This window comes from Neofelis nebulosa, chromosome 8, assembly GCF_028018385.1.
Source record: "Neofelis nebulosa isolate mNeoNeb1 chromosome 8, mNeoNeb1.pri, whole genome shotgun sequence".
Lineage (NCBI taxonomy): Eukaryota > Metazoa > Chordata > Mammalia > Carnivora > Felidae > Neofelis > Neofelis nebulosa.
The window spans coordinates 54,764,317-54,786,479 of record NC_080789.1 but is presented as its reverse complement, the minus strand read 5'-3'; the positions used below and the strand labels follow the sequence as shown (position 1 = coordinate 54,786,479).

Sequence of the window (22,163 nt, the reverse complement as noted above, 5' to 3'; positions counted from 1 at the left end):
CCCAGTACTATGTGGGTTTTAGACAAAACCTTATATCCGGAGGTATAAATAACATTGTGTTCAGAGGTGTGTTTGAGGACATCAAATACAGAAAGTTACGATATGTAAAATCATTAAATGCAAACGGAAACAATGTCAAGTATCCCAGAACATAATGTATGTGATTCCAAGCCAGAGAGCATGTGGAACAAATGGCAGAAATTAGATTAAAATTGGGAGAGAAGGCACATAAGGTTGAGGTAGGATAAATGCTAACACACATACCTCTGTGAGGGCAGAGCATGTATCATAAATGCAAGAAACTAATAATACAGGGATATCAGGTCAACTACAGTCAATGCAGTAAGAACCAAACATTTTATAATGTTCTTCAGCAGGCTGGAGAGCTTGTAGGTGGCGTTAGAAAGGGGAAGAGTGTGGAAAGTGGATGGCCAAGATGATCTTATGGTTCTCCTCAGCCTGACTGAACCTGAGACAGGCTTTGCCCAGACTGTATATCTCTGACCTCCCTTTTCTTACAAAACTTACTTTAGAAAATATGCACTTGTAGATTCTTTCTCTGCCTCTTTGAAATGTAAATCTTTCCCCAGGCTTTTGCCCATTTTATAACCCAAGAATATCTTTCTCAAGGACCCTGGAGACATTCCTTTGAAATGCAACCATCAAGGAAGACAGAGCTTCTGTCTCCCAGTCTCTGTGACAGGTTAGGAGGCTAACTTTGATATTCACCAATTAGCAGACACAGATGGCCCCAGATAATCACATTGACCAGTCTCCCCAAATTGTCCTTGAATACTCTTCCACCAATTCACCCCACTGTTTAAAAATCCCCCTGCCTTTTTTTGAGTTCATTCTTTCCACCCTTTTGCCATAGTCTTGAATAAAGTCTTCCTTGCCACTTTTAAACAAGTGTCCAATACAATTTTCCTTCCATAGGGCTTACTGTAGAGCATCTGCTCGGACAGCTGAAAACATCATAAACTCTAAATTAAATTTGCTTGACTAGAACAACTGTGATTTCAGGGGCTCCAAAGGGCCTCCTCCTACCTTACTCTCCAAAAACAATCTCCTCACCAGTTTGCAGAGGAAAACAAAATTTTTCTAACAAAGAATCGGCCTCTCCTACAATCAGAGATAAAAGGCTGGTTGAGGTAATGCTTCAGTGTGAAGGCATTTCAGTAGTGGTGTAATCAGCCAATCAATAGGTATAAATGGGTCATTATGAGAGCCTTTCCTGTTTGGATTAAGGAGCAGGAAGCCTGAGAAGAGTAGAAAGACAGGGGGCTGGTGGTGCAGAGGAGGAAAAAAGGCAGAAAAAATGAGGGCAAAGAAATTTCACAGGATTTACAGCTTCGCCTAGAGTCTGCCTCATCAACCTCCAACTGGTTTAGGATAAAAAGAAGTTGGGGGCTGAGGTATTTTTGCCATGCAGCTGCACACACAGGCAGCCACACTTGGTTTGATTAATGAAGATGTTCAGGGTTTGTTTTATTAAACACTTCTGACTTCTTGTAAAGTAGCTTCGATTTTAGAATATCACTGTACTTGAAATCTGACATTGTTTCTTCACTTTTCTTTCTATAGCATGTGTCAAATTAGCGTGTGTATGCACGTGTGTGCACGTGCGCACACACACACCACCATAGCCTCGGACAAGGCAAAAATTACCAATCTCCCTCCATTCCATTTATTGCTATATTGAAAAAAAAAGCCCTCAGCAATAACATTAGAAATAAACTATATATATATATATATATATATATATATATATATATATATATATACACACACACACACACACACACATATGTATATATATATGTATAAAGTCGTTAATAAAACTTTTAGGGAAAAATATTGTAACACAATTATATATTGATACAAAAAACTCAATAGATTTTACGAAATAACCTACAATTGACAAAATAATTGAGCTAAGATAATAATAATTACAATTAAAAATCAGGAAGACCAGCAATTTTTACTTCTGTGCAGGAAGAGTTGCTAATAAAAGAGGTAAAAAATAGAAATTTATGAGATTTCATGCCATCACCAACCAGTAAAGCTCATAAAATTCTTCTAGATGTTTTTTTTCTCATACCTCCTGAACTGGGATATCCCTTAGGAAACGGGGAATTTGAGATAAAGGGGAATCTTGTGTTAGACATAATAGTGTAAATGACTACTGAAAACGTCAACATTTTCATGTAAATGTTTCCACCCAAAGGTATAAGCTTAAATTATAGGCCTAAAAACAAACAAACAAACAAACAAAAAACCTTGCAAAGATTTCTCCATCTTTCGTTATTTAATCATGTTTTAAACTCCTCTGTAATTCAAGAGACTCTTTAGAAGAGGTTTTAAGTAAAGTTGCCATTGTATGTGACACAGTATTTATGAGCTCAGGTGAAGCAAATATATTTATTTCCTATTTAAGATATTTAGCAAAGACTTGAAACCTACTTCCCCTAAGAACATTCCAAAGAGTTCTTTCATTGTCTCATAATGAAGAGCACAGCTGACATACAATTTTTTTTTTCCTGGAAGTTTTAGAATTTAATCTTAAAGCTTCAGGAAAACATTTATTTTTGGAGAATTTATGTTAAATTACTTTACATATTGAGTTTTCAACATACTATCACATCAAAGGGTCAATAAGTTGTTTGAAAACTACTTATATAAAATACTGCTTACAGATCATTAACTACCTGATGGACAGCCCCAGGCAAGGAAGTCTGAAGTGCTTGGAGCCCAGGAAAGATCAATCAGAAATGTGAAAACAAATCCAGAAAAGGATATTATAAGGAATACAGAAATTAGTATTCATTTTACAGAGAACTGTTGAATAATGCCTCCCTATTTTGATTAAGACAAATTCCTGTGAATAAGCTTTGATTTCACATGCCTAATTATACATGACAGAATCAAGTTTATTTCTGGTAATAAAATTAAGAGCTTGTGACAACTTCTCTTTTGTACCCCCAATGCACTGAGGCAGTTATCAGATTCTATGGTAAGAACTGGCTTCCTCTGAGACAGACATTTCTTGCATTTGGCACAAAGTACGTGCTCAATAAAAACCTATTGACTTAAAATTAATGAACACTAAGCATATGCCAGACAAGAAGCCAACCAGGTGTTCTCCACTTCCTGTCCCAGACATGATATTAATTACTTCATGAACAGAAAGCAACTTCAGAAAGGAAGTGGGCAAGAGGCTCTGCTCTTTAAACTAGTAAAGGAATAGATGGTTAATATTGTAAATTATTTTAAATATGACTCATTGGGACTTAAGTCCCAAGACAAAAATCAACAAGACCTCACCAAAAACTGCAAAATTCAACATTACATTTTCTAAAGAAAATTCATTGCCATTAAGGAAGGTAAGAGGTATGCCTTTTAAGTATTTATAGCGCTTAATGTTCCATTTCAAGGCTTGTATTAACAGTTCAGTCAGAGGAGATTAATATATTGGTATTTTTCTTAAAATAACTCAAGACAATCCACTTTAGATCATGTATAAGTGGAAAACTAAATGGAAGCCAAAGGCATAAAAACAGCATGGCTACTTTATGAAAACAACATACTTTTGTCATCAAAGTTTGTTTGGATAGTCATGCTTCCTCCTGTGAGACTGAGACCTTTTCTGCAAAAGGGATGTAAAATAGGAAAGAAGGGAAGAAGTCATAATCTAATTCTTTTAGGTAATTTGGAAATAAGCCCAGCCTATAGAGAAAAATATGAAAAGTGTAGAGGGAAGAGGATACTGAGTAAGAGGTCCAGGAGGATGTCTTAGTTTGGTCTCCTATGACAAAAATATAATAGACTGGGTGGCTTAAACAACGTACACTTGTTTTCTCACAGTTCTGGAGACAGATCTGGTGTCTGGTGAGAGCTCACTGCCCTGCTTGTAGACAGCTGCCGTCTCACTATGTACTCACAAGGCTGAGAGAAAGAGGTCATCTATCTCCAGTCTCTTACAATATGAGCACTGATCCCATTCATCTGGGCCCTGCACTCATGATCTAATTACCTCTCTCTCCTAATACCATCACTTTGAGGGCAAGGAACTTCAATCTATGAATCTGGGGGAGGGAGGGAGGGAGGACACAATCATTCAGTGCACAACAGAGACTGCCTCCCACTTTAAGTCATGAAGCTTAGGTGACTGGGGAAGGCCTGAGAAGTAATTTTTCTTGCTAAAAGAGTGATCAACATAACAAAGAACTGTCAAGTATATTAAGTGCTATAAAAGAAGTCCCCTCAAAAAGGGGTGAGGCAGGACTCTTCTCTGGTCCTCATAGTGTCTCAGATTGATGAAGGAGCCAAAGACAAGCTGAGGGCAAAGCAAAAGCTAACACCCCCTCACACTCCCTATCCCCCAAGGTGGGATATGTGTGATATTCCTCAGGCACTCCTGGTGCCTAAGAACAAAGGAAAGGGAAAAACAAATGGTTAACTGATAGAGATCACAGTCATGCAGGACACACTCTCCATCAGTTTGCAACTTTTAATGATTTACAAGAACAAAAGGCTATCTCCAGAAACCTATAGACTCAGTTTCCTGGAGCCCTAACATCACCCTACCCTCCATTGTGATGTGGGGAACAAGAAGAAAATGTAGATAAAACTAAATTTCTTTATAACCTGCAGCCCACTGACAAATACTTGGGACAGGCAGAGTATAACATTTCTCTAGGAACTCCCTACTGTCCTAATGTTAATGCTTTGCTAGAGGGAAAAACAACAGAGCTTGACAACAGCTAAGCATCCTTATGTCAGGAGTCCTCTTTAGCATATGAAAGTCCTTATGGAAAACTCTCTTCTGCCTTTACCTCCCCCAACTCCATAGTGCACAATCAGTCACTCCTTACAGCCCCAGTGTCACTCTTTCTGCCTACAGGTCTTGCCCCCATGCTTTAATAAAATCACCTTTTTATGCCAATGTCTCAAGAATTCTTTCTTGGTCATCAGCTCTGGACCCCCACCATCACTCCACAACTGCAAAAAGATCAGAAGTGAGAAGAACCCTCGAGTTTCACTGGCACAATGTTATCCTACTGGAAGTGGTTCCAAACCACAGTTTGGGAAGAGAGTTTATGGAGAGAATTTCTCACAGTCCAGTACAGGGGGAGAGAATATGTTACAGATATAAGTATGCAGTGTTCAAGAATTTTTTGGTGTCAAAAGAACAAAGTTAGGTTTGAATGTATCACTAACTCTAATCAAACTAAATGGGGACTTCAATATGTCTTAAAATATCTCCCTCCATTTTTCAAAAAATTGTATTTCAAATTTATGTTATGTACAAGGGAAGCTTTATGTATTTAGTCTTTCTTAAATTCCCTCATTTTTAATTATTTACTTTTATCTTTCCTTGTTTAATTTCATTTTCTGACTCTTAAGGAAAGAATCAAAGGAAATGAACATTTTACTATAGTGTAGTTTTTCTATGCTACAAAAGCCAAGATTACTTCTACTTGTTGGCAATGGAATAATAACTGTAAATATAAAAGTGCACCTCTCATGCCATTTTGCAGTCCGTGAAGTATCAATTATGCCTTGAACTTTGTAAGAATTAGGACTATAATATGTCCGCACTTTTAGTGTATGAGCAAGTTTGTATTATATTGTTTATTGACTCTAACATATTGACACAGATACAGGCAAAAAATCAATGCCCCCCACACACACACACACACACACGGCTCCTCTCAAAATCCTATATAAGAAATATTGGAAATAAGATATAATTATCAATAAAAAAGAAGAGATATTGGACATGTGAGAAAATTAAAAATTGAGCACAAAACAGGAAAAAAGTGCTTTACCAAAATATATGTTTATAAGAGGATTGAAGTCTTAAAGATACTTTTCAAGTTAGAAGCTATATATGTCATATTGCCAAAATGTGTTGTTGTAGCACTGAGATAAAAAGCATGCATAAGGTTTACTTTCATCTGTAAGCTTCTGCAATAGTTACTCGTATGTAATTTATTTGTAATTTTTTTTTTTGCATATTGTGATCTATATGAGATCCTTTTCCTCAACTGATACTCTAAAAACCCAAATATTAACATTAGGAAGAGTCCAAAAGTGCAAAATACATTTCTTATCTTATTTCTCATATAACTTATCTCATAGAAACTTCATAACTACATATCGGCAGGGAAAGCTGTCACCTTAGACTTTTGGAAACTGAGGATCAGAGAGGTTTAGCAACTTGTTCAAGGTCATATCATTTATAAATGATAGAGCCAGGACTGAAGCTCCGGTCTTCAGATGCCAAATCTTACTTTTATATAATTTAAAATGATTCATTTATTAAATGGCCAGATATTTGTTATAAGCCCTATACCAATTGTGTCATAATTAAAGTTACTTTAAAATTTGTAGGTGACCAAAGAATTAGTTTCATGCTTTCTTCAAAGGAAACAAATTCCTATTCTAAGGATAGTTTGATCCCTATGAGAATCACATATAGGATGAATTATTAAACTAAAAAACATAACAAAACAAAACTAGGGAGGAGAAGCCCAGATGGGGCCTAGCTGATGCCATGATGCCCAGAGTTAAGGAGACACAGTTGTGAGAAAAAGTAGCTAGAGTTCACAGAGCAGTTTACCAGAGAGATCAGCTATGCAGAGAGAGAACTTGAATATTCAGCAGAGTACTGATACCACATGCTTCTGAGAAAATTCTCTGAAGCAAGGGAAATACTCAAAAGGATTCAAAGAAACAGTCACCAGAGACCACACAGGACTGGGAGTTGTAGGTGTAAAGTATGTGGGTATAAAGTATATTTAATTGCAGTTTCTGAAAGAAAGGAGAGAGAGGTTGGGAGATAGAAAAAAATATTACAACATTTATAAGAACTAATGGATAAAAATCCCCCAAAGTTGATAAAAGTATATATAAACTCACAGATCCAAAAAGTTCACCAAACACCAAGCACAATAAATATGAAAAAACTGCATTAAGGAATATTACGTGTGTGTGTGTGTGTGTGTGTGTGTGTGTGTGTGTGTGTGTGTGTATTCTTACAAAATGAAAAACGTTGCCAGAGGAAAAAGTCTCATTAGGTACAAAGGAACAAAGATGAGGATATTAGCAGATTTCACACTAGAAATAATGCAAATGAGAAGTAGTGGCACAACATCTTTTCACAGCTGAAAGACAAAAACTGTACACCATAATTCTATACCCAACAAAAATATCTTTTAAAACTGAAGGCAGAATACACACATCATTTGACATAAAACTATTAGAATAATTCATCACCAGCAGACCTACACCACAAGAAATGTTAAAGGAAGTCCTTTAGACATAAGGAAAATGATACCCAGTGGAAAAATGGATCTATACCAAGGAATAAGAATCCTGGATGTGGTATTATGTGGAAAATATGTAAGTTTTTCTGATAATTCAATTCTCTTAAAAAGATAGTTGACTTCTAAAGCAAAAATAATAATAGTGTGGTTTGAGGTGTATACAACAAATGAAGGAGTAAAATATATAACAACAATAGCACAGAGACCAAAGAGGGAGAAATAGAAGTACATTACTATAAGATTTTAAACTGTACATGAAGCAGCATAATATTACTGTCAGATAGACTGTTACCTTAAAGATGTGTACTGTATACTCTAAAGCAAAATAAGAACTATAAGAAAGTTACAATTAACAAGCCAAATAAGATATGCTAGAATTGTAAAACTTAATCCAAGGGAAGTGAGGAAAAAAAGGAATGAAGAGCAGATAGAAGAAAACAAAGAACAAGATCAGTGATTTAAACTTAAACATACAAATAATCTACATTAAATAAAATAGTCTGAATGCTCTGAGAGGCAGAGATGATGAGATTAGGTAAAACCACAAGACACAACTATTTCTTGCCTATAAGAAATCAACTATAAATAATGAAGACATAAATAGGTCAAAACAAAAGGATAGAAAAAGAGACACTATGCAAATACTACACTAAAAACGTGGTTGTGACTATTAATTTCAAATAATGTTGACTTCAGGGCAGAGAATATTAACAGGGATTTAAAAAAGAATACTAATGGATAAAGAGATCAGCTCATCAATAGGATATAACGATCAAGTTACAGAAAGCATGTTATCTGGCCACATGGAATGGAATTAGAAGTCAACTAAGGAGCTATCTAAAAATTGCCCAAATATTTGGAAACAAAGTAACACCCTTTAAATAACTCATGGGTCAAAGAAGACATCAAAAGGGGCACCTAAATGATTCAGTTGGTTAAGTGTCCAACTTCAGCTCGGGTCATTATCTCATGGTTCCTGGGTTTGCATCCTGCTTGGGCTTTGAGCTGACAGCCCAAAGCCTGGAGCCTGCTTTAGATTCTGTGTCTCCCTCTCTCTCTGCCCCTCCTCTGCTTGTTCTCTCTCTCTCTCCTCTCTCTCTTTCTAATAAATAAATAAATATTTTAAACATTAACAAAAAGATAGCAAAAGGGAAAATAAAACGTGTTTTTAACTAAAATATATCAAACATATGTCATTATTGTTAGGATGTCCTTGGAACCACAGTGGAGGGGACGGCCATCTTGCCAGCACAACCCAACGAAAAGCCTCTAGTAGTGTGCTAGAACGAATTGGAGGTTAACCAATCACCGAGCAACAGCACGACCTGACGCGAAAAAGGCCCACCCGGACCTAAACCCGGAACCGCTGCAGCTTAAAACCCCACCCCACCATACCTGGGTGCGACTTCCCTGACTCCTCTCTCTCTCTCCCTGAGTTACGGAACATCGCCCCAGACCTTAGTTCCCAATAAAGCCTTTGACTGCTAAAATTTTTTTAGCCTCTGACTCTTATCTTTACCCTGCCTTACGCCTGACCCTAACATTTGGTGCCGAAACCCGGGGGAGGTAGTAGCTCGCCTCCCTTGTCTGAGCTCCCTCCTCGCCAAGCCAGACGCCAACCACCCTACTCCCAAGCACCTACAGGAGCCGGTAAGTAGGACAGACCCCTCCTTCCCTCCTCAAACTATGGCTGACACCCACGAGACATGTCTCGCAAGTCAGTCTCCTTTCCTCCGCAGCCACAAGGCCCGCACGCCAATAGGCCCCTTACTGCAGTGTGAGGGGCACCTCGCCCTGCCACGCCAATGGGGAGTAACGAGTCTAAACTGCCTCGATCTCTTACCCCCCTCCAATGTCTGTTAAAAAACTTCCCGCTCCTGGGCTTACAAGGAGAACTTTGTCCTAACCAACTCATCCGCATTTGCACTGTAGTCTGGCCTCAGTACAAATTAGATAATGATTCTCAATGGCCACCCGAGGGGTCTTTACAATACCAAATCTTAACTGATCTGGATAATATTTGCCATCGGTGGGGAAAATGGGGAGAAATACCCTACGTCATGGCCTTTTGGGACCTCAGGTCTTGCCCCAACCTATGTTCCTCCTGCCCCTCTGCACGCATGCTCCTTGCCCACCCACAACCCCCCAATGACCCCACCTCACCAACTTCCCCGATCTCCGACCCATTAGAGGATCTAGCCACGCCGCCCACCTGGCCCTCGCCCCCCTCCATACTCCCAACCCCCAGCCATCCCGCCCTCGCCTCCCATATCATCCCAAACTCCTGCTCAGGCCCCTCCCAGCGAACAGACCCCAGTGGCCATCTTACCTCTCTGTGAGGTGGCAGGACCTAAAGGTCTGGTTCACGTTCACGTCCCCTTCTCCCTCCAAGACTTATCCACCATTGAAAAGCAGCTAGGGTCATTCTCGGCTGACCCCATCCAATACATTAAGGAATTCCAATACCTTGCCCAAGCCTACAGTCTCACATGGCATGACATCCATGTAATCCTCACCTCTACCCTCACCCCTGAGGAGAGGGAGCGTATCCAGGCCACAGCCAGAGAACATGCAGACCAAACCCACATGACCGACTCCACTATGCCTGTAGGGGCCGATGCTGTCCCGGCGGCCAACCCCAATTGGAATTACCAACATGCAGGCAATGGTCACCGGCACCGGGACCAGATGATCCAGTGCCTACTAGCAGGCATGAGGGCAACCTCAAACAAATCAGTAAATTTTAACAAACTTCAAGAAATAATACAGGACCACAATGAAAACCCCGCAGCCTTCCTTAGCCGGCTCACAGAGGCACTTACCCAGTATACCAGACTAGACCCTACCACCCCCGCCGGGGCCACAGTATTGGCCACCTATTTTGTTTCCCAATCAGCCCCTGATAATTCAAAAAAACTAAAAAAGGCCGAAGATGGTCCTCAAACCCCTATGGCCGACCTGGTAAAGATGGCTTTTAAAGTTTTTTAAGGCCGAGAGGAAGCTCAAGAACAACGGCGACAGGCCCGTCTCCAACAAAAGGTACAATTACAGACCCAAGCCTTGGTAGCTGCCCTGAGGCCAGCCACAATAAAGCCCTCTGGACCACGGCCCCCTCTGGGGCCTTGCTTTAAATGTGGCCAAGAAGGCCATCCGGTCTTGTCAGTGTCCCCATCCCAAAAAGCCTACCAGTCCATGCCCATTGTGCCAGCAAATGGGCCACTGGGAATCCGATTGTCCTAACCCAGGAGATGACAGACTCACAACACCCCCACGTGGTGAGGCTTCACCCTGATTGGACTCTGCCTTCCAACTGCTGGAGATGGAGGATGATGACTGACGAGGCCCAGACTCAGTAACTCCGGTGACCCACACCAAGCCCAGGGTAAAACTCCAGGTAGCGGGTAAGTCCATCTCCTTTCTGTTGGACACGGGGGCTACCTATTCCATCCTGCTGAGCTATTCCGGCCCCATCACACCATCCTCTGTTTCAGTCATGGGTATAAGCAGCACCTCCTCCATTCCCCCGTGCACACCGGTACTCACCTGCTGCCTGGATGGCTTCCACTTCTCCCACTCCTTTCTAGTCATCCCCACCTGCCCCGTCCCCCTGTTGGGCTGAGACATCCTCAATAAATTAGGAGCCTCTATACACCTACCAGCTATCTGCCCCTCTCCCTCCCCCACTCATCTCCTACTGACTGTTATCACAGACAACACAGACCACAACCTTAACCCACACCCAGACCTCCCAGTAAACCCAATCATATGGGATATGTCCACCCTGACGATCGCCACCCACCACCAACCTGTCCTCATTAGACTCAAAAATCCATCGCAATTCCTGTCTAGACCCCAATACCCAATTTCCCACACCCACTGACTAGGCCTAAAGCCCATCATCGATCGCCTACTCAAGGAAGGCCTCCTAATCCCATGTCACTCCCCCTGCAACATCCCGATCTTGCCTGTAAAAAAGCCTAATGGCTCATATAGACTAGTACAAGACCTCCGAATAATCAATGAAGCGGTAATCCCTATCCACCCAGTAGTGCCCAACCCATACACCCTCCTCTCCCAAATTCCCCCATCCACAACCCATTTTACAGTGCTTGATCTCAAAGATGCCTTTTTCACTATTCCCCTACATCCTGAATCCCAATTCCTCTTTGCCTTCACATGGCAAGATCCAGTCACCTCTTTGGCCTGCCAACTCACATGGACGGTACTTCCCCAGGGGTTCCGTGATAGTCCCCATCTCTTTGGGCAAGCCTTGGCCAGGGATCTCCTCAAAGCCCCACTCTCTAGTCACTGTACTCTACTACAATACGTAGATGACCTTCTACTATGTGGTACCTCTTTCAACCACACCAAACAAGATACAATCCATATCCTAAACTTCCTGGCTAACCTGGGGTATCGAGTCTCCCCACACAAAGCCCAAATCTGTACCAGCACAGTCACATTCCTGGGAGTCTCACTCACACCTACCACCAAGGCCCTAACCCAAGACCATCTCCAAGCCCTCCAGACCCTGTCCCCACCTACTAATGCAGACGAAATCCTCTCCTTCCTGGGTTTAGTGGGCTTCTTCAGGCACTGGATCCCTAACTTTGCTGTACACACAGCCCCCCTATACAAAGCAGCTAAAGAAACCCCTCAAGGCCCACTCTCCAGCCCGGGATTGGTAGCAAGGGCCTTCCAATGGCTGGTCACATCTCTAGTCACTCAACCGGTCCCTTCCCTCCCCAATGTTTCAAAGCCTTTCCTCTTATACACAGATGAAAGGGCTGGAATTGCAACAGGACTCCTAGCCCAACCATGTGGCCCCAAGTTACAAGCTGTCGCCTACCTCTCTAAACAACTGGGCCCTACTATCAAGGGGTGGCAACCCTGCCTCAGAGCACTTGCATCACCTGCCACCCTAACCAAAGAGGCACTCAAACTTACCCTACACTGCCCCCTAACGGTACTCTCATTGCACCATCCATCTGATCTCCTTACACATAAGGCCTTGGCGCTGCTCTCCCCATCACGCACATAATTGTTCCACCTGCTCTTTATTGAAAATCCTGAAATATCTCTCCAACTCTCCCCCAGACTCAATCCAGCCACCCTACTCCCACAAATTGACCCCAAAGACACTTCACAGCCACCCTTCCGCTCCTGCACTGAACTCATAGACATTCTCTCCAAACCTCCATCTAACTTAAAAGACCTTCCTCTCACTTCCCCTGATCTCACCCTATTTGTAGATGGTAGTTCACTAGTTGACTCCCAAGGCCACCGACGAGCAGCGTACGCTGTGGTTACATTAAACCAAACCCTAGAGGCCCAGACACTACCCACGGGAAACACATCCCAAAAGGCTGAACTCACAGCTCTTGCTAGGGCTCTCCAATTGTCCAAAAATAAGAGAGTCACAATATACACAGACTCAAAATAGGCTTTCCTTATTGCACATACACACTCCCACTTATGGGAAGAAAGAGGATTCCTCACAACGAAGGGTACCCCCATCATCAATGGGCCACTCATCACAAAACTCCTTGAGGCCCTCAAACTCCCACAAGAGGTGGCCATTGTCCATTGCAAAGGCCACCAACCCCTAACCACAGAGATAGCTATAGGAAATCACAAGGCTGACAACACCACCAGAAAAACAGCTCTCTCTCAACCCAGTTCCTATGGGCATCCTCACCGATGATACAACTCCCGACTACACCCCAGATGAACAAAAACAATACATGACCCATCCCGATGCCCATACCAATGCAGGCTGGATCATGTTAGGCCCCCGACTGGCCCTCCCAAATAACCTAGCCCCTTCCCTACTAACAAAAATCCACAAAACTCTACACAGTGGGCTGGAGGCCACCTTCTACTTCCTTGAGCCCATTATGTACCATTCCCACCTACAACAACTGATCACCAAAACACACCAACAATCCACCACATGCACTGCAGTCAGCCCCCAAGGGGAAATTAGGAGCCCAGGCCCCACTTATCAGATGTGGGGCCATCTCCCGAGCGAAGACTGGCAAATAGATTTTACTCACACGCCAAAACACAAAAAATTACGGTATCTCCTTACTATAAGTGACACCTTTACAGGGTGGATAGAAGCCTTCCCTACCTCATCTGAAGGGGCCTCCACAGTGGCTGAGATCCTACTCAAGGACATCATCCCTCGCTTTGGTCTACCAAGAAGGATACACTCTGACAATGGGCCTGCTTTCATCTCAGCAGCCACCCAACAGGTCTCCAAAGCTTTAGGCATTACTTGGAAACCACATACCATACCACCCCCAATCTTCGGGTAAGGTTGAAAGGGCCAATGGCCTCATAAAAGACCATCTCACTAAACTCTCCATAGAGGCTCGGCTTTCTTGGCCTCAACTCCTACCTATAGCACTCACCCGACTCCGAGCCGCTCCCCGACGACCCACAGGCCTCAGCCCATTTGAACTCCTGTACGGGCGACCCTTCCTGCTACCCCAACCCATATCAAAAGATCCTCCTTCTTTGGCTGCCTATCTTCCTTACCTTAGCCTGCTCTGCCACCTGATCTGACAGCACGCTGACCTCATTCTACCAGCTCCCACCGATCTCTCCTCTCCCCCAGTATCTGTAAACCCAGGAGACTCGGTACTCCTTCGAGTAAGACAAAAACCAACCCTTGCCCCCCGATGGAAGGGTCCCTACATGGTCATACTCACAACCCCCACGGCTGCTAAATTATTGGGCCACACCCCGTGGGTTCACACCTCCAACCTCAAGCGGGCCCCCCCCTTTACTCCCCATACCAGAAGAGTCGTGGACCTCCCAACCAACCGGCCCCCTCACCCTCAAACTAACTGGACAAACCCCTTCATGACTGACCCTTCCCCTCGGTTCTCCACCTTCACAATCACGATACTACATGAGCTACAACTCTCCCACCCATCCGACCCTACCACCTTCCCCTCATTCCTCTCCTGGGTCTCCGACTGTTGGCTTCAGGGAACTCTCTCCGATTTCTCCCCTGCCGAAATCTCCTTCTTTACCTTTTTGCTAACCATACTTATATATCATGATGATACTCCCCCTGTTACTCCTCGTTAACATCTTCCCCCTTATACCCTCACAGCCCTCCTATAGGTGGATTTTTTATCTATCCGAAACTTTTAATGGACACACCTCTATCATATCCTCTACCCCTTACCCCCTTGTTGGGTGCCAAAATCAAGTTACCTTTAAATTTCCCTCCTTCAACACACTCTGAGCCTCTGCACAGATTACTCCCGCCATTTGCTTTTTATATGACCAAACCGACAACAAATGCTCCCAAACCTCCCCCCCACAATATGGGGGATGCCCCTATTACTATCGTAACATACACTGGCTCAACCAATACTGTTTCACAGGGACAAAGATGGGCCGCTTCTGCTTGAGAAATGGCAACTTTACCCTTACTATCCCCGATCCATGGGATATCTGCTGGCAAACTGGAACAAGGGGCAAACTGTATCAGAACGGCCATCACTCTAACCCCGTCTCCTCTTTAACCATCTATCGATCCTAGGAACCCTCAATGGCTCCTTCCCTCTCCAACCTTAACGATTTTACCCAAACAATCACAGACCAAGAAAACCAGCTCAACACCCAACTACAGACACCCCCACACAACATCCCTTCTCATGGCTTACACTAATCAGACAAGGAGCGATCCTGCTTAATCAATCAGGCTTAACTAACCTGTCACACTGCTTTCTTTGCACATCCCTCCAGTGGGATCCAGTAATAGCTGTCCCATTACCCACCCCCTTTCCCAATGCCACTAACTCCATCAATCACCCCAGAAGTCAAATCTTCCTACAGGTTCCCATCCTCACTGAGACCCCTCAATACAACACATCTCACCTGACATGCTACTCTTCTCATGCCTCCCCAACTTGCCCCTCCCCCTTGCCTATGCCTAGCCACAATCCCTCCCCCCCCAGGGGGATTCTATTGGTGTAATGGCACAGCTTATAAACAAGTACCAAAACGCCTCTATCTGCCTCCCAGTCACCATCATCCCCCAACTCACCCTATACGGACAGGAAGAACTCCATCAACTCCTCGAACTCCATCTCCAAAAACGAGCCATTTTCCTCCCACTAATGGTCGGACTATCCCCAGCCACCTCCCTATTGGCTGCTGGGGTGGGGACCAGCTCCCTAATACACTCCATTAGCTCTTCCAAGGATCTGTCAGACAGGCTCCCAATCACAATAGAAGCCTCAGCAACCTCCCTATCTGCCTTAGAAAGGCAGGTCAACTCCCTAGCACAGGTCACTCTACAAAACCGATCGGCCCTAGATCTCTTGACAGCAGAAAAAGGGGGAACATGTCTATTCCTGAGAGAGGAATGTTGCTACTACCTCAATGAATCAGGCTTAGTCGAAACCAATATAGAACACCTAAAGGAAATCCAAAAAACTCTATCCGCCTGCCCAGGATCCTCAGACCCCCTAACCCCCTCCTAACTTGGCTCCTCCCCATAGTCACCCCACTAGTTGCTATCTGTATAATACTTATGCTCTTACCTTGTTTTCTCCATTTTGTATGAAAACAAATTCATGAAGTTTCCCAGGTTGCATTTCACCAGATGGTGGTCTGGCCATATTCCCGCATTCCAACCTCAGACCCCACATACCATAACGTCGCCCTTACACCCACAGGAAGCAGCCAGATCAGATCCGTCGCCCATTATCACCAATAAGAGATTGGAATGTTAGGATGTCCTTGGAACCACAGTAGAGGGGATGGCCATCTTGCCAGCGTAACCCAACGAAAAGCCCCTAGTAGTGTGCCAGAACGAATTGGAGGTCAACCAATCACTGAGTGACAGCACGACCTGACGTGAAAAAGGCCTGCCCAGACCTAAACCCGGAACCGCTGCAGCTTAAAAACCCCACCCCACCACACCTGGGCTCGACTTCCCTGACTCCTCTGTCTCTCTCTCTCTCCCTGAGTCATGGAACCTCATCCGAGACCTTAGTTCCCAATAAAGCCTTTGACTGCTAAAATTTTTTAGCCTCTGACTCTTATCTTTACCCTGCCTTACGCCTGACCCTAACAATTATATATTTGCCCAAATTCAGAAAATGTACAAAACAAAGAGAGAACCCTAAGGTACACTAGGGACTTTGGATGATTATGATGTATCAATGTAGATTTAACCTTGGTGGAAAAGTACCGTTCTGGGGAATGTTGATAATAGGAGAGGCTATGCAAGTGTGGGGGCAGTGAGTATATGGAAATTCCTCTATCTCTCTCTCAGTTTGCAGTAAACATAAAACTGCTCTAGAAAAAACTGTCTTTAAAAACAACACCAATCTGTTCTCTGTATATATGAGCTTTTTGTTTTGTTTTTAGATTCCACCTACAAACAAAATCATATGGTATTTGTCTTTCTCTGTCTGACTTATTTCACTTAGAATAATACCCTCAAGATCCACCCACGTTGTCACAAATGGCAAAATTTCATTCTCTTTTTTATGGCTAAATAATATTGCATTTTTCTACATATATACCACATTTGCTTTATCTATTCATCCATTAATAAAACTAAGGTCGTTTCCATATTGTGGCTATTATAAATAATGCTGCAATAAACATGGAGTGCATATATATTTTTAAGTTAGTGTTTTCATTTTCTTCATATAAATACCCAGAAGTGGAATTACTGGGTTGTAGGGTAGTTCTATTTTTAAATTTTTAAGGAACCTCCATACTTTTTTTTGCCAGAGTTGCTGTACCAATTTACATTCCCATCAACAGTGCACAAGGGTCCCCCCATCTCTCTACATCCTCTGCAATACCTTTTATCTCTTATCTTTTTGATGAGTTACTGTAACACGTGTTTAAAGTGGTATCTCATTATGGTCTTGATGTGCATTTCTCTGATGAGTAGTGATGCTGAGCATCTTTTTCACATACCTATTGCTCTCCTGTATGTCTTCTTTGGAAAAACGTCTATTTGGATCCTCAGCTCACTTTTTAATCAGATTTTTTAGTATAGTTAATAATACTCTATTGCATGTATTTTTTAAATGTTTATTTTTGGTAGTGCATAAGTAGAGGAGGGGCAGCGAATGAGGGGGACAGAGGATCCGAAGTGAGGTCTGTGCTGACACCAGCGAGCCTGATGCAGGGCTAGAACTCACCAACCATGAGATCATGACCTGAGCTGAAGTCAGATCTCAATGGACTGAGGCACCTGAGTGGCCTATTTTCTATTGAAAATTTTAAAGTCACTAAGAAAGTAAATCTTAAAAGTTCTCAACACACATACACATACACAAAAGTTCTCATCACAAAGAAAAAGATTATAATCGTATAGCAATGAAAGTTAATTTGGGCTCTTTGTGATGATCATTCCACAATCTATAAATATCAAATCATTATGTTGTTTATCTGGAAATAATATAATGTTATGTGACAATTATATCTCAGTAAAAAAAATTGAATTGAAAAAATCAAATAATACAAGCAAATTTTCTGGTCACAACTGAATTAAATTAGAAGTCAACAATAGAGAGCTATCTAGAATTACCCAAATTTATTTGAAAAAAATACATTTCTAAATAACTCATGAGTCAAAGAAAATATCAAAAGAGAAAATAAAACTTGTTTTTAACTGAATTTTAAATTAAAACAAAAACATAATCTATCAAATTTTATGGGATGCTGGGAAACTTATAACACTAAGCACCTATATTATAAAAGAATACGGATCTCAAATCAATGACCTTAGCTTCCACCTTAAGGAACAATAAGAAGAAAGGAAAATTAAGACCAAAGTAAGCAAAAGAAAGGAAATAATAAAGATTAGAATTAAAATTAGTGAACCAGAAAATATAAAAACAATAGAACATATCAATAAAACCAAGAGCTAATTCTTGGAGCAGTTTGATAAGATTTATAATCTTCCACCCTGGGCTATCAGGAACAAATGTGAGGGGGGGGAAATTACCCAAAACAAGAACGAGAGAAATGAGAACATTGTTTTTATAGATATTAAAAAGGGAAAAATAAAGATATTAACTTCATACCAATAATTTTAACAATTTATATGAAATGGACAAACTCCTTAAAAAATACCAACTGCCAAACCTTACTCAAGAAAAACTGAATATGGGGCGCCTGGGTGGTTCAGTCGGTTGAGCGTCCGACTTCGGCTCAGGTCATGATCTCGCGGCGGTCCGTGAGTTCGAGCCCCGCATTGGGCTCTGTGCTGACCGCTCAGAGCCTGGAGCCTATTTCAGATTCTGTGTCTCCCTCTCTCTCTGACCCTCCCCCATTCATGCTCTGTCTTTCTCTGTCTCAAAAATAAATAAACGTTAAAAAAAATTAAAAAGAAAAACTGAATAACCCAAATAGCCCATATCTGTCAAAGAAACTAAATTTTTAATGAACCACCTTCCCAGGAGAACTCTATGACTGGATGGCTTTACTTATTAATTCTACAAAACATATAAGGAAGAAATAATACCAATTCCACCAAAACTCTTTCAGAAAACTGAAGTGGGGGACTACTTCTCAATTCATTCTATGAGGCCTTCATTACCCTGATAACAAAGCCAGCAAAAACATTATAAAAAAGGAGAGAAAGCTATAAAAAAAAAATGCATACACACACACAAACTATTCTTCATGAACACAGATCCAAGAATTCTAAATAAAATTTTAGTAAAAAAAAATCTAACAATATATAAAAATGATAATATAGAGTGATGAAGTGGGGTTTATCTTAGGAATTCATGGTTTAACATTTGAAAAATAAAAATCTGCCATATTAATAAACTAAAAAATGATTTCAATACAGAACAAGCATTTAACAAAATCCAGTATCCATAATAAAATCTCACAACAAATTATGAATAGAAGACAACTTCCTATCCTTGATAAAGAATATTTATAGAAAACCTACAACTGTCATACTTAACTGTGAAAGATTAATTATTTTCTCTCTAAAATCAGTAGCAAGACAAAGATGTCCCATTTTCACCACTTCTACTGAACATTTTACTAGAAGTTCTGGATAGTTCAATCAGACAAGATAAAGAAATAAAAGGCATCCAGAATGGAATGGAATAAATAAAACTATTTGCTGACAATATGATCACCTATGTAGAAAACCCTCTGGAATCTAGAAAAAAAATACTAGAACTGAGTGAGTTTAATCAGGTTATAGAGTATAATGTTAATATACAAAAATAAGTTGTACTTATATATATGAGCAACAAACAATTAGAAACTGAAAATGTTTTATGAGCAATTATATGCTAATAAAATGGGCAATCTAGAAGAAATGGAAAAATTCTTAGAAACATATACACTACCAAAACTGGAACAGGAAGAAATAGAAAATTTTAACAGACCGATAACCCGTAAGGAAATCGAATTAGTAATCAAATATCTCCCAAAAAAACAAGAATCCAGGGCCAGATGGCTTTCCAGGGGAAATCTACAAAACATTTAAGAAAGAGCTAACACCTATTCTCTTGAAGCTGTTCCAAAAAATAGAAATGGAAGGAAAACTCCCAACCTCTTTCTATGAATCCAGCATTACCTTGATTCCAAAACCAGACAGAGACCCCACTAAAAAGGAGAACTATAGACCAATTTCCCTGATGAACATGGATGTAAATATTCAACAAGATATTAGCCAACAGGCTCCAACAAAACATTAAAAAAATTATTCACCATGATCAACTGGGATTTATACCTGGGATGCAGGGCTGGTTCAATATCCACAAAACAATTAACGTGATTCATCACATCAATAAAAGAAGGGCAAGAACCATATGATCCTCTCAATAGATGCAGAGAAAGCATTTGACAAAATGCAGCATAACTTCTTGATAAAAACCCTCAAGAAAGGAGGGATAGAAGGAGCATACCTTGAGATCATAAAAGCCATATATGAATGACCCAACACTAATATCATCCTCAAGGGGGAAAACTGACAGCTTTCCCCCTAAGGTCAGGAGGAAGACAGAGATGTCCACTTTTACCACTGTTATTCAACATAGTATTGGAAGTCTTAGCCTCTGCAATCAGACAACACAAAGAAATAAAAGGCATCCAAATCAGCCAGGAGGAGGTCAAACTTTCACTCTTCGCAGATGACATGATATTCTATATGGAAAACCAAAAAATTCCACCAAAAAGCTGCTAGAATAGATTCATGAATTCAGCAAAGTTGCAGGATATAAAATCAATGCACAGAAATCAGTTGCATTCCAAGACACCAACAATGAAGCAACAGAAAGAGAAATCAAGGAATCGATCCCATTTACAGTTGCACCAAACCCATAAAATACCTGGGAATAAATCTAACCAAAGAGGTGAAAAATCAATACACTGAAAACTATAGAAAGCTTATGAAAGAAATTGAAGAAAACACACACACAAAAAAGGAAAAAGATTCCATGCTCTTGGATAGGAAGAACAAATATTGTTAAAATGTCGATACTGACCAAAGCAACCTATATATTCAATGCAATCCCTATCAGAGTAACACCAGCATTCTTCACAGAGCTAGAACAAATAATCCTAAAATTTGTATGGAACCAGAAGAGATCCCGAATAGCCAAAGCAATCTTGAAAAAGAAAACCGAAGCTGGAGGCATCACAATCCCAGACTTCAAGCTGTATCACAAAGCTGTAATCATCAAGACAGTATGGTACTGGCACAAGAACAGACACTCCGATCAATGGAACAGAACAGGGAACCCAGAAATGGACCCACAAACATATGGCCAACTAATCTCTGACAAAGCAGGAAAAATATCCAATGGAAGAAAGACAGTCACTTCAGGAAGTGGTGCTGGGAAAACTGGACAGCGACATGCAGAAGAATGAACCTAGACCACTTTCTTACACCACACACAAAAATAAACTCAAAATGGACAAAAGACGTAAATGTAAGACAGGAAACCATCAAAATCCTCGAGGAGAAAGCAGGCAAAAACCTCTCTGATCTTGGCCGTACAACTTCTTACTCAACATATCTCTGGAGGCAAGGGAAACAAAAGCAAAAATGAACTACTGGGACCTCATCAAAATAAAAAGCTTCTTCACAGCAAAGGAAACAATCAGCAAGACTAAAACGCAACCAACAGATAAAAAAACGTATCAAACTCAACACCCAAAAAACAAATAATCCAGTGAAAAAAAGGGGCAAAAGACATGAATAGCCACTTCTCCAAAGAAGACATCCAGATGGCCAAGCAACACATGAAAAAATGCTCCACATCACTCATCATCAGGGAAATACAAATCAAAACCACAATGAGATACCACCTTACACCTGTCAGAATGGCTAACATTAACAACTCAGGCAACAACAGATGTTGGCGAGGATGCAGAGAAAGAGGATCTCTTTTGCATTGTTGGTGGGGATGCAAGCTGGTGCAGCCACTCTGGAGAACAGTATGGAGGTTCCTCAAAAAAACTAAAAATAGAACTACCCTACAACCCAGCAAGTGCACTACTAGGCATTTATCCACGGGATACAAGTGTGCTGTTTTGAAGGGACACATGCACCCCCATGTTTATAGCAGCACTATCAACAATAGCCGAAGTATGGAAAGAGCCCAAATGTCCACCGATGGATGAATGGATAAAGAAGATGTGGTGTATATATACAATGGAGTATTACTCGGCAATCAAAAAGAATGAAATCTTGCCATTTGCAACTATGTGGATGGAACTGGAGGGTATTATGTTGAGTGAAATTAGTCAGGGAAAGACAAAAATCATATGACTTCACTCATATGAGGACTTTAAGAGACAAAACAG

General features: G+C 41.4%; 1 protein-coding gene and 1 long non-coding RNA gene across 6 annotated transcripts in view; one reads left to right on the top strand and one right to left on the bottom strand.

Moving 5' to 3' along the window:
- The window catches only part of TAFA2 (TAFA chemokine like family member 2), a 515,454-nt gene that overhangs the window by 68,696 nt on the left and 424,595 nt on the right, over window positions 1-22,163 (bottom strand). The window lies entirely within an intron of this gene.
- LOC131519306 (uncharacterized) lies at window positions 8,835-16,424 on the top strand. Its single transcript, XR_009265589.1, has 3 exons — window positions 8,835-8,981; window positions 10,577-10,732; window positions 15,938-16,424. It is a non-coding gene; the product is annotated as an uncharacterized LOC131519306 (long non-coding RNA).